The sequence below is a fragment of the Ahaetulla prasina genome, chromosome 5 (genome assembly GCF_028640845.1).
Source record: "Ahaetulla prasina isolate Xishuangbanna chromosome 5, ASM2864084v1, whole genome shotgun sequence".
NCBI classification, from domain to species: domain Eukaryota; kingdom Metazoa; phylum Chordata; class Lepidosauria; order Squamata; family Colubridae; genus Ahaetulla; species Ahaetulla prasina.
Window position 1 is genome coordinate 29957168 of NC_080543.1, and position 13763 is coordinate 29970930.

Consider the following 13763-nt stretch of genomic DNA (forward strand, 5'->3'; position numbering starts at 1 on the left):
TAAATTTAGGAAATATTTTGTATTAGATATATTTTTGAAGGAGAGGGGAATTGAGAGTGTGACTAAGTGTGGTGTGACTAAAGATTATAATTTAGGAATTATTTTGGATTATGATTGTTAGTTTTGATACCCTGCATTTTGTTCTGGGAAGTCGGGGTGGGGGTGGGGGGTAAGGGGAGGGAATTGGGGGGTTGAGGGTAGAGATGGAGTGATGGTTAATGTACAGGATTATTGAAGAAATATAATTAATGTAGGGTCGGGTCTGCATAGTTACCATTTTAGAACGGTGGGGAGGGAGAAAAGAGAGAGTAGGAGGTAGGAAAGAGGAGAAGAGGAAGGAAGAGGGATAGTAGAGGGAGAAGGAAGGTGTAGGGTGGAGGGAGGAGTGGATGTAGATAAGAGAAGGAGAGGAAGGTTTGGAAAGTAAAAGAAGGTAGAAGAGGGAAGAGTGTTAAAAAGGGTGGTGGTGACTGGGCAAGCCCGACTAATTGTATATAACTGTACATTGGATGAATTATTTGATATGATTGTAAAAATAAAACTTTTTATAAAAAAAAAAAAAATGCTGCAATGGGCATAAATGTGAGGATGGTCATAAGTGTGAGGACTGGTCAAAAATTACTTTTTTTAGCCCTCTGAGTAGTTTCTATGCCCATAGCCACATCCACTCAGTCACATGAGCAGTTAGCCACGCCCACCAGTCACATGACCACCAAGCCACACCCCAAAATAAGCCACGCCCATCCCCCCCCCCCCCCCGTGGCCCGGGCCTTTGCTTATTTTTCTGTATTTGGCCCTCACTCAAAAAAGTTTGGACACCCCTGTTGTAGGATGTAGTGCAGAGCCATATTAACAGCATCATCTGTTGATCTATTTGCTCGGTATGCAAATTGCAAGGGGTCTAATAGCGGATTCGTGATGGTTTTCAGGTAGGAAAGCACTAGCCTTTCAAAGGTTTTCATGACTACAGATGTTAGAGCAACTGGTCTGTAGTCATTCAGTTCCTTGATGGTGGGCTTCTTCGGCACTGGGATGATGGTAGAGCGTTTGAAGCAAGAAGCACATCTCTAGTGATTTATTGAAAATATGGGTGAAGATGGGGGCCAATTGGTCAGCACAGACTTTTAAGCAAGAAGGAGTTATCTTGTCTGGGCCTGGAGCTTTTCCTGGCTTTTGTCTGTGAAATAGGTCCTGCACTTCCTTTTCTGTGATCACTAGGGGTTGTGAACCCAATGAAATGGGGTCAGTTGTAGGAGGCTTGGCTGTTGTTGGTGTGTCTGAGATGGGGGTTGTGGAGATAGGTGGCTGTAGTTTCCTTTCAAACCTGCAGTAAAACTCATTCAGGTCATCTGCCAGTTGTTGATTACCTTCAGCCTGGGAAGGAGGTTTGCCATAGCCGGTGATATTTTTAAGAGTTTTCCACATGTTTGCTGGTTCATTTGCTGAAAATTGATTCTTTAGCTTTTCAGAGTAGCTTCTTTTTGCTGCTCTTATCTCCCTTGTTAGTGCATTTCTGGCCTGATTGTAAGTATCCTAAATTAGCACCATGATTTTGAACTTTGAATGAGTGGATGTTAAATGAGCACTTCCTGCATTGTTTTCATTTATTTGTATCCCACCTTTATTACTTTTACAAATAACTCAAGGCAGAAAAGATATCTAACACACCTTCTTCCTCCTATTTTCCACACAAGAAGAAGCCTGGGAGGTGAGTTGGGCTGAGAGAGAGTGACTAGACCAAGGTCACACATGGCTTTCCTAGCTAAGGCAGGACTTGAACTCATGGTCTCCTGCTCTCTAGGCTAGTGCAATTCAAGGGGCTGGTTGTCACTTTTAAAGCCTTTCATGGTTTGCAGGTTATCTGAGGGACCGTCTCTTGCCAGTCATATTTACCCAACCCATTAGAGAGATATCTGGCGGGACGCAGAAGAAGGGCCTTTTCTGTGGTGGCTCCCTCTCTCTGGAACATCGTTACCCCAGAGATTAGATTGGCCCCCACTCTAACACTCTTCCAGAAGGGGCTGAAGACATGGTTCTGCCAGTGGGCCTGGGGAAGCCAGAGTGGGATGGAGCCCATTAAATGGCTTGTATGTACATAAGTTTTCACCAGGATGGGTGGTGGTGGATGGGTGGCTATTATTTTATTGTTTTTTATTATTTTATTATTTTTATATGGTGTTTTTATATTCATGTAAGGGGCCTTGAGTCGCCATGGGTGAGTAGACAGCAATATAAATTTTCTAAAATAAATTCTTAAAAACTTTAATTAGCAACTTTCTTTAATTAGGAGGACTGAACTTTACTAGTGAAAGCTGACTTATTTTCATCCTCTAGAGTCTAGAGGTTAATTTTTCACAGAACAGGATGAATGCCTGTTTGCTAAGTACTGAAGGTAAGGGGCATTGTAAATAGTATCACAACTGCTACACGTAAACATTCACTGAATGGCATATTATTCCACTGATGTCCATAACTTACTCATTTTTATACCAGTTTCTTTAATAATGTTTTAATGTCATTAAAGTAGCTTTCTCCAACCTGGTATTCTCCAGATATGCTGGGACTATAATTCCATGAATCTCTTTGAATTACAGTCCCTGTGAATTACAGCAAAAAACTGTGCTTTCAGAAGGGAATACTACCCTACATCATTTTATGTACATCTATTGGGGAATATGCCATTAAACTCAGTATATTTTATTTGAATTTAACTCACTTGGAAGCAAACAACATTTTTTTCAGGCATTAAAATGCTCTTGTAAAATGACCTAAATCAAACTAATGTACTTTATGCATACCATCTCTCTTGGGAGCAAACATCCCCAAATTAACATTTTTTTTCCTCCCAAGAAAATATGTTTAAGATCTAAATTAGAATGAAATGCTAAGATGCTTGAAATCATAATTACATTATAAATATAACTGCAGAATAACACTTACAACAAAGTTAGATATCCTGATTCTAAAGAAATGCAATAAAATAAAATTTGTCTAACAGAATATATACCCAAATCACATTTGTTCTAATCAAACTCTGCTTTATTTGCCTGATATAGCAATTACTTAAAATATGCATTCACCTTAATGTGGATTTTATGAATTCCACATATTTTTGGCATGGAATATTAGGCATGTGGGTCTTACCAATGTATACAATAAAGAGTTTGAATAAACAAGGAACATCTAGGTCTAGGACCTATGTGAAGCTTAGAAAACCCAGCGACCAAAATTTCATAACTGAAAGTTGGTAGAATACATTTTTCACAAATTGCTAAATAAAAATGTTGGCGATCACAGCTTTTCACAAATGGGTATGTTTACCACAAAATGTGAAATATATTGTTTCTGATGGATGTAAGCAATTTATTCTTAGTTCAATCCTAAATATTTTTAAAAGAGATCAAATAGCAAATTGTCATCGTATATACTAAATCATTTTGAAATATGAACTGAATAACATAATAGTCCATTAATTTCAAAATACAAATTTTCCTATTTTTATTACGTCTTTTCCTCATTATATCATTTTTTTAAAAAGCTTAGTGTGCAAGATTTTATTTTTTACATAATTGAATTCATCTCAGTCTGACCCTCTGCAGATTAAGACATGATTACATACATTGAATTCTCATTTCCATCATGCTTATATTTGCCTGAAGTAGTGTGCTTGGAGTAAGGGCACTTTGAAATTGAAAGTTTCTAGTACTATCAATGTGAAAATCATGTAAAATCATGAAATATTTTTTTTCTGATAAAAAAATGATGTAAAGAAAGCAGAGAAAAAGAAAAATGACAAAAAGTCTAGTATCATTTTAGACTCCTTGAAAATCTGTAAATAAGACAAAATCACCATCTGTCAGATATTCCCCATCTTCAAACTGATATGCAGCAGGTCATCCTTGAGTTACAAGAGCAATTGGAATCGGAATTTCCTTCACTAAACAAAAAATAGTTTAAAAACATGATATCAAGTGATTATATCTACAGTTCCTGTTGCCATCATTAAGTATGAAAGAACATGGTTTATTAAGTGAGTATCTCATCAGAATTTCCTGCTAGCTTCCAACAACCAAAATCAGGGGAAATTGACAGGAAGTTTCAAGTCATGGGTGGTTCAGTCAGGCTGCCAAGTAGATAAGTGGCTGCTGACCAGTGGGAGAGGAAACAATGGGGTACATGAATGGTCAGGGAGGTGCAGGGAGATTGTGGCAGATAATGGGATGGCTGCTGCAAATGGGGAGGGTGTGCAAATGTCCAGCATGGTATGAGTGCAAAGGGACTAGGGAAGGGTGTGTGGGTGGAGAAGACTTATCTAAGCAACTTGTGATCTTCCCTGCAGGCTTCCCCATTGACTTTGGTTGTGAGAAGCCTGCAGGGAATGTCACAAATTATGAACATGTGATTATGTGATGCTGCAACTATTGCAAACAAGAGCCAGTTGCCAAATACCCCAAATTGCAATTTCATGACTGCAGGGCTGCTGGGATGGCCAGAACTTTGAGGACTGATCATAACCACCACTTGTTCAGTGCTGCCATAACATTTGCTAAATGGGTGGGCATTAAATGAGGCTACCTGTACTCTGATACAGTTATTAGGGCATACCAGTGCTTCAGATTAAGTATTTCAAATGCACTCTAGAGGGTGAGGTAGTTCAGAGTTATGAGATTGGGACCAGAATTTTCATCATAAATCAACCTAACCGGATCCAATCTTTTTAGTGTTTTTATGGTAGTCATTAAAGGAATCACGTAGTCATTAACCAAATTAATTACCTTGAATGAGTGTTTAGTCAAAACATTGTGAATATCAGTCATGTGACTGGGACCTGCAACCAGCCATAAATATGTGGTTGCCAAGCACCCAAAATGCTGTCTTGTGACCATGAGGGCTGGGGAAGGTGCAAACTTTTACAATGACTGTAAGTGCTTTATGGGCAATAAAGCATGTTTCTGAGGCCATTGTAACTTCGAACAGTCCTTAAACAACCGTTTGTAAGTCAAGGACTACCTGCATATCCTCTGAGGATAATCTCTTAAAAGCAATGGCCTTTCCCCCCCAAATTAGGCATCTACTGCTTTAATCTGTTGCCAACAAATGTGACGTTTCTTCTCTAGCATGCTCAAAAGCAGATTATGTATGTCAAATCAGAAGTGCAACACAGCTCTTGTAATGATACCTATATGGGGGGAAAAAGTTATTTTCCTGTCATTAACTAACATCACTAACATCAAAAACATCATTAAAAAAGGACAACAAAGAATGTTCTTTCTGCGCCAACTCAGTAAGCTCAAACTGCCCAAGGAGCTGCTGATCCAATTCTACAGAGGAATTATTGAGTCTGTCATTTGCACCTCTATAACTGTCTGGTTCGGTTCTGCAACCCAACAAGAAAAACACAGACTTCAGAGGATAATTAGAACTGCAGAAAAAATAATTGCTACCAACCTGCCTTCCATTGAGGACCTGTATACTGCACGAATCAAGAAGAGGGCCGTGAAAATATTTGCAGATCCCTCGCATCCTGGACATAAACTGTTTCAACTCCTACCCTCAAAACGACGCTATAGAGCACTGCACACCAGAACAACTAGACACAAGAACAGTTTTTTCCCGAAGGCCATCACTCTGCTAAACAAATAATTCCCTCAACACTGTCAGACTATTTACTGAATCTGCACTACTATTAATCGTTTCATAGTTCCCATCACCAATCTCTTTCCACTTATGACTGTATGACTATAACTTGTTGCTGGCAATCCTTATGATTTATATTGATATATTGATCATCAATTGTGTTGTAAATGTTGTACCTTGATGAACGTATCTTTTCTTTTATGTACACTGAGAGCATATGCACCAAGACAAATTCCTTGTGTGTCCAATCACACTTGGCCAATAAAAATTCTATTCTATTCTATTCTATTCTTTTCTGAAAAGTAAATTGAAGTAGTTGAGTTTATTTGTGGGGTTTCTAGACAAACTCACAATGCACAATTAGCTTAACTCAAATATTTCTGTTAATTGTTTTCATCCTGATAGCTATATATTCTATCTAAAAATTTATCACTACATAGCTATAGTGGAGGCAATAATAAAAGAATGTCAAAGCATTTCCTTTGCATAGTACAGTCTGTAATAAGACTAGATATCAAAACTTCATCTTACTCATCTTAAGTTGGGCTGTGCTTTTTTCAAGTGTTGTTCCAGGCAAAAGGTACACTTGTACTTTTGAGGTCTAGGGATGTTTAAAATGTTCTATTACAGAACATTCCAGAAACCTCTGACAAGCTATTCTGACATCAGAAGACACTCAATTTCCAGAACACTTGAAATCACCTATGACTGAACATTTTATATATGTCAATTGGGCTTTTGTCATATGTGAAAATATTTGATGTTGGTTGCTGGCATCCCAAGGAGATGACTGAGATGCTGGTTTTGTTTTGGTTTTATGGTTTTTATAGTTCTGGATTTTATTGTTTTCCTTAATCGCCCAGAGTTGTGTTTTTAGATGGGCAGCCATACAAATATTTTAAATAAATTATCCTCTATTTAATCTTTTTCCAAGACATTTGGTCTTTAAGCACCTTGCAGGGATCTATGTATGGTGTTTTTTAAGAAGAATAGACAAATGTTGCTGTTTGATGACGTTAAAGGTATTGGAAGCTGTTCCTAGTAAAGGTGTCTTTTGCAATTGACTTGCTGTGATTTTGTCATTGCGGATGGTATTCAAATGAAGCTCCAGATGTTTTGGGATTGCACCTGTTACTATTGGTACCACCTTCCGCTTGTATTTGCAGGTTGTCGTCGTTATTAATTAAATTTACATGCCTCCCAATTCCCAACATCTTTGGGTGGTTTATAGATATTTCATTTATATGAAATAAATTTAAACAATAGTTAATGTGATTATTCAGCAAGTATTTACATTCCTCCTTAGAATGAGAGAGTCAGAGGACACCACGAAGCCTTTTGCCTAATCTACTCCTGCATGAATTCAAATTAAAACATCTTTGACAGGTGCCTGCCTAGCCTCCATCTCAACTTCCACCTTCCTAGAAAGTTGGTTTCACTCATAAATTAACTTAAATCTATTATTTTGTGCCCTGTATTTTCGGAGTAGAGGAACAGGTCTTTTCTTTCCTCCGAGTGATATCTATTCAGGTATTATATTCAACATTTTACTCCCAAGGAAACACACCTATAGAGCTACAATCTTATGCCTCAGGGAATAATCCGCATTGTAAGGAGCAAGACTGGTTTCCAAGTCAGATTACTGAGAACCGAACGATGTTACGGAGCGTCCTGAAAGTCTGATACCCGGTTTCTTCTTCTTTGTCCACCCACTTCCTATTAACTCTCAGATCCTGTTCTGCGGGGGCAACAAACCCAGTTCTAAAGTTTTCTACGCGCTACAAAGTACTATTGTGTAACGCTACCTTTGCAGCACTATTTACTCTCACTCGGAAGGAGGAAAGGAAAACTCTCTCCCGCTATTTTGTGGCAGGAGGCGGCGGCTCGAGGCGAGGGCGGGGGGAGTCGTGTGCATTCTTTCATCTCCGCGCTCTTTTGCGCCTTTTAATTTCTTCCTCGGATCCTGCAGGGGTCGCTGCTACCTTACTTTGAGGCTGGCCTCTCCCTGCCGCTCAGTGGCGGGGTCTCGCGGAACGGAGGACTCGTTGCCGCCATTTTGAAGCTGACGGAAAGGGGGGGACCGCGGTGAGCTGCGGAAGGCGATTGGCTGCGTTGGCGAGCGACGGCGGTAGCGGCGGCTGCTCCAGCCTAGCCTAGCCTAACGCGGCGGGCCGGAGAGGAGCGTAGGTAGGGGCTCGCTCTGCCTCGTCTCCGCTGGTGGAAGAAGCAGAAACGGCGACGGCAGTCAGCCACGGGAAGGTAAGGGTGGAAGGGCGAAGAGGCTCTTCGGGCAGGAGCCCCCTGCACGTCCCCGCCTCCCTCTTTTCGCTTCTCGGGTTGTTCAGGCATCCGGAAAGCGAGGCGGATTGTGGCCCGAATGCTTTTTTTTTCTCCCCCGCCCCCCTCGCCTCCCGATATTCCCCTCACGCCGTTTCTTTCCACCCCGCCATCCCTGCCTCTCTCAACCGTAGTGTGCATGTTGAACTTGCCGCCCTTTCCTCCGCGCTGCGATTGTGGGTGTTGTTTGTGTGCGGGCTTGTTCTGAGCCGCGGCCGGCGAGAAGTAACGGGGTTGGGGGGTGACCTTGTCCGAAGCGCCTTCGGAGAATCCAGGGGGTCCCACTCCGCCCGCGGGCGCTGTGTCTTGGTCCTGGGGGGGGGGTGTCTCCGTTTGAAGCCTCCTTAAAGGAAGACAAGCGGAGGAGGAGGAGGAGGAGGAGCAGCGGCCGCGACAGGAGGCGGCAGCAGCAGCAGCAGCAGACGCTTCCTTCCCTCAAATGTGGCGCTACTGCAATCGGCCTCCCTTCGTTCCACCCGCCTGCCCGCCCGCCCCTGGAGCCGCTTTTTTTGCAAAAGCCTTGAATGGCTCGGGCAGCCCTGGAGCCTTGCCCGTCTCAGTTGGCCTAGTTCCTCGCGCAGGGACCCTGCCCCAGCTCAACCCCTTGCCCGCTGCCATTGGCTGGGGCCTGTTGGAGACGAGGGAGGAAAAGGGGGCTCCCCACTTAGCCGCTTTCTCCCCCCACCCGGTCCCGTTTCACACTCTCAATTTGCCAAAGCGTCGGAGGCATCTCTTTTCTGTACTCGCGGAGGAAGCAGCAAGCAACGGGGAAAGGCGGGGAAAGTGGTCGCCCAAACATAACACGCCTCAGTCTTTCTCCTGGATTTTTAATGTAGCAGTTTGGGAGTTGGCTCAATGATTAAACAAGGCCTCCACACTTGGTGGGGGGTGGGGGTGGGGGTGGGAGAAATCGGCATTTTAAACATTGTGATTAAAGCCTTCTGAAGGACTTTCCTTTGAAAGAGAAATATTTTTTTTTAAAAAAAAATCTGAATCTTTAAGGGTGCCTTTTCATTGTTTATGGAGAGAAGCAAATAGGTGGCTTATTAAGCCTCTGAAGTTAAACTAGTGATGCCAATTCCTGTAGGTGTGGGTCTGCTGTTAAAACTAATGGCATTCAGTTTGAAGAATTGGGAGCTTGTGGGGATCTAGAAGTACTCAGTGAAGTATAATATAGAGTCACAATTTGTTAATTCAAAGTTAGTGCATTTTACTGCGTACTTTGCTGTTCTATTAATGTGCTTAGATAGTTCCCGTATTTTTTGAAACCATATGTTCATTATATTTACAGTTGCATTATGAACCCATGAGGGTAGTTACCTACATGATGAATTGAATGGAGGTTAAATGGGTTTTCTCTCTGTCCATAGTATGTATGTAACCTGAGTACACATTATTGAGGGACCTATACAAGTGGTGCCACAGTTCATTTAGTGACTGTTCTAAATTACAGCAGCACCTAAAAAAGTGACACATGACTGTTTTTCACACTTACAACTGTTGCAGCATCCCTGTGATCATGTGATCAAAATTCAGATGCTTGGCAACTAACTTATATTTATGAAACTTCCAGTGTCCTGGGATGTCCTGGGGTCACCTTTTGTGACCTTCTGACAAGCAAAATCAATGGAGAAGCTAGGTTCACTTTAACAATGGCAGTGATTCACTTAACAATTGTGACAAAAAGATTGTGAAATGGAGCAAAACTCACTTAACAAATTTCTTGCTTAGCAATAGAATTTTGGGCTCAGTTGTGGTCGTAAATTGAGGACTGCCTGCCTGTGTATCTGCAGGCTTCGAAGAAGAAATGTGATCTTTGGGAGTGTTTAATCCCCCTCTATTCAGTGTAGCCTTTTATGCTAATTAGATAGTAATAATTTATAATGAAAACTAAGTTAATGCATGATTTCAAAATTCCTCAGAGGTTAGGATAATTAATGGTTTTTTTAATTCGGAAAGCTTACAAAATATTCAAAAATCTTTTAAATCGTTTAGAAATCTTTACAGAATGGACTGTGCATACATCCTATGTTTCTTTGATTACCTGTGAAGGAGAATATTGCTTCTTATGCTTTCCTTTCCTTTCTATTGTTAGTTGATACATATGTGAACAAATATGATTATAATAAGAATTGTTGTATTAGCCTGGCAGAGAAAACACAACAGAATTGAAACTGCAGTTGTGAAGCTTGTGAATGGAGCTTTTCTCTCTCTTGCAACAAGAAAGAAGGCTTTTTAGTAGTGATTGTATGGCATTCACTTTCCAAGATTTTCCATAAATCCTTGTTGTTGTCCAAGAAATTGTAATGTTTTCTTAATTGCTGATAAGATTAGTTTTGAGTTGTCCACTCTACTTTTTTTGCTATTAACCTGTTATTTTATTGAAGTCTTATTATGTAATGTATTTTATTTTGAAAAAGAGAGGAAAAATCTTTAGGAAAATGTTTTTGCTAAAGCCTTGAAGCTACAATATAATAGTTTCCTTTTTGAATGTTGAGGTATAGTCTGGTTGTTTATAGTTTTGTAATTATTTCTAACTATATTATTTATAAATTTACATGCTTACTTTTTCTCATAATGTTATTTGCTTGAACTGCACTGAAGAAATCTAATTGAATTACCATATTAAGTTTTTTCCAGTTTCTTTTTCTGTTAGTATCTAATAAGAATGGAATCATTTAGTATTTTCATATTTTCAGTAAAAATATAAAGTATTTTTCGGTAAAAATATCCAGATATTGGTTGAAATTTTGTTTACATGCAAAAACAAACATGACGGTATGCAAGTGCATACAATTGTAAGTGTAGAGAATTTACCTATAATGCATTTTATTATGATATTCTGTTAAACAGATATAAACTTTAATGATACTTTTTTTTCTGGTCAGATGCATTTGTTATGTCACTTCTTCCTGCTGTTGGAAGCATTCCAGGCAGTTAAAGTAATTTAAAGGCAGAATGTAAAAAAATAAAAACATAGATTAATACTAATTTTAAAAATAAAAACTAAAGTAGTATTATAATTGAAAACCTAGTTAAAGAGATGCATGTTTAGATCTTCTAAATCCTGAAAGAATGAAGACCAAATCTGAGAGTAGGAGCAAAGCATGTCAGAAAAACAGACACCTGGCAATGGAGATATTACCAAAAGAGCTCTCCTGGAGATACCAAAAGAGCTCTCCTGGAGATCTTAATAAACAGAGAGATTTGTAACAGGGGAAGTGCTCTGTAAACTAATCAATCTCTAAACAGTTTAGAGTGATAATGGTTAATTTCCAATAATTTAAATTGTGTCTAGTAAACAATTATCAGTCTGTCTATTTGATCAGAACATTATCGGTACCTATTTATTTATGCTTGATTTGTATAGCCGCCCAATTGAATGATTCTAGGTGGTGAACAATCATAAAAATAATTAAACCAATTAAAACACAATGCAAAAAAAATTAAATACAAATAGCAGCCAACAGATATTATAATGTGTTAGTGTCAACATAACCAGAAAACTATGTTCTTAGTATCATCACTAATTGTGGATGAGCAAATTGTGGATTAGCTGCCACATTTTGTACCAACAGCAATATCCAAATACTTTTCAAGAGTAACTCCAAATGTAGCAAGTTCTACTAGTTGAGACAGATTTTAACTTAAACCTGGATAACTGTTGCCAAATCTAAGCAACTAAGGAAGAGATACAGCTAGCATACTAGATTTAATAGTGCAAAGTACTCATTGCTACAGCCAAAATCCTGTATTGACTTTTTTGGCAATCACAGATAAAAGAGCATTTTCAAACTTAAACATACTGCAAATAATGTTTTTAAAAATGTATATTTGAAAACACTTTACTTTTTAGTATACAATACCAAATTCTTGCCATTCTTATTTCATTGCACTTCCTTTATACAACTTACAACCACAATTAGCCCAAAATTTCTGTTGCTAAAAAAAACAGTTGTTAAGTGGGTTTTGCCCTATTTTATGGCCTTTCTTGCCAACAGTGGTTAAGTGAATCACTGTAGTTGTGAAGTTAGTAACACAGTTAAATGAATCTGGCTTTCCCATTATCTTTGCTTGCCAGAAGGTTACAAAAAGTGATCACATGACCCTGAGACACTGCAACTGTCATACACAGGAGTCAGTTGCTAAGCATCTGAATCTTCGTCATGTGACCATGGGGATGCTGCATGGTCCTATGCATAATAAATGTGGAAAATGGTAATAAGTCACTTTTTAAAGTGCTGTTGTAACTCCAAAAGTCATTAAGGGAATTGTTGTAAGTCAAAGATCACCTCTATTGCTGTTAACTTATGGATTTTTCTTTTGGCAATTGTTGCTTATTGAAACTTAAAATAATGCAGTATAGCCTTGTGCTTGTTTGTTTTAAATTTATCTAATTATAAAGGATAAAAATATATATAACAGAAGTGTTAGATTTGACTGTGACTTTATAACTTTTCTGATAGTGTTGCATTAATTATAGACTTATCTATGAAGAAGTATAGCAGCATTATGAGCTATATAAGATATGCTACTGAATTTGGTTAAAGCAAGCCAATAGTTATGGTTGGGAAATCTATAGTTTTGTAGATGTTGTTGTTCTCAAGTAACACTGGGACCTGGGATTCAGCAATATCTGAAGAATGGCAGATTCCCCAGTCTTATTACAGTGGAATTGGTCTTTGTGATGAAGTTTGGAAAAACGTAATTACAATACAGTATTTTAAAAAGCCTCAAGGCAAGCATGCATGCATGCATAGACACAGACACAAAAACTGCATTGGCTTCATGATGTGTTTGCCAGAAAGTGACAAGAGAGAAAGAAATGGTATTGATTAAGAAATTAAAATGTTTTATAAAGTATCAACTATTCATTATGAATTTTAATGATACCTTGGACTTGAAATAAAAATATATATAAAGCAACTTGTAACTTGACTTGGTGAAAATTATTAAAGTTGAAGACTATCCAGCTAGAAAGAAAATACATATTTGAAGGACATTAAATTTGCTTTGAATAAGATTAGATAAATAGAAGTAGCAGTTATTTCTGAGAAACTGATAACAAGTCTAAGATTAAAAAGCACAATGAATTTAGGATTCTATTCATATCTACTCTGAAGTTAACCCCATTAATTTGATTTGGACATAACCCTGTGTGTGTAGATAGATAGATAGATAGATAGATAGATAGATAGATAGATAGATAGATAGATGGATGGATGGATGGATGGATGGATGGATGGATGGATGGATGGATGGCGAGAGAGAGATATGCTATAGTCTAAAATCAAAATTACAAGGATACTTATGTTTAGAAAGGAATAGTTTCTAAATCCTGGTGGTAAAAGTCAGAATAGGAAAATAGGGACTCCTGAAGCTAAAATAACACATTATATACTATTAAAACTCATTACTATTATTAAATAGAAGTTTCCATCATGTTCAGACCAGTTTTATTCCAACTTTCCCACTGTGGCATCCCCATAGTTGTAGAATATAGTTATTCTTGTGCGATGATGGCAGGAATGTCCAGCATTGGAGTAAAAAAATGATCAGCCTAATTATGTCATGTTGGAAAGATGGTGGGGGAGGGGGTGTATAATGATCAAGATATGACACCAAATATTGTGGGGAAGTGAGGACAGAACAAGAATTGGATGGGAAAATTTAATGTTCATTCTGGTCACATCTGATGCACTACCTTTCTCTCAAAAGATGACCCAATGGATCATAGGATTATATAAATGATAAACTGTTAAGAATTGAATAGGGTTGTGTTTGTGTTA

The 13763-nt window shown here is 38.7% G+C and overlaps 1 protein-coding gene across 1 annotated transcript in view; it reads left to right on the forward strand.

Moving 5' to 3' along the window:
- Positions 1–6335: 6335 nt before the first annotated feature.
- PDS5B (PDS5 cohesin associated factor B) overlaps positions 6336–13763 on the forward strand; it is a 91591-nt gene continuing 84163 nt past the window's right edge. The window contains exon 1 of the mRNA XM_058185226.1: positions 6336–7896. The gene's annotated coding sequence lies outside the window, so the exon portion shown is untranslated. The remainder of the gene's footprint in view (positions 7897–13763) is intronic.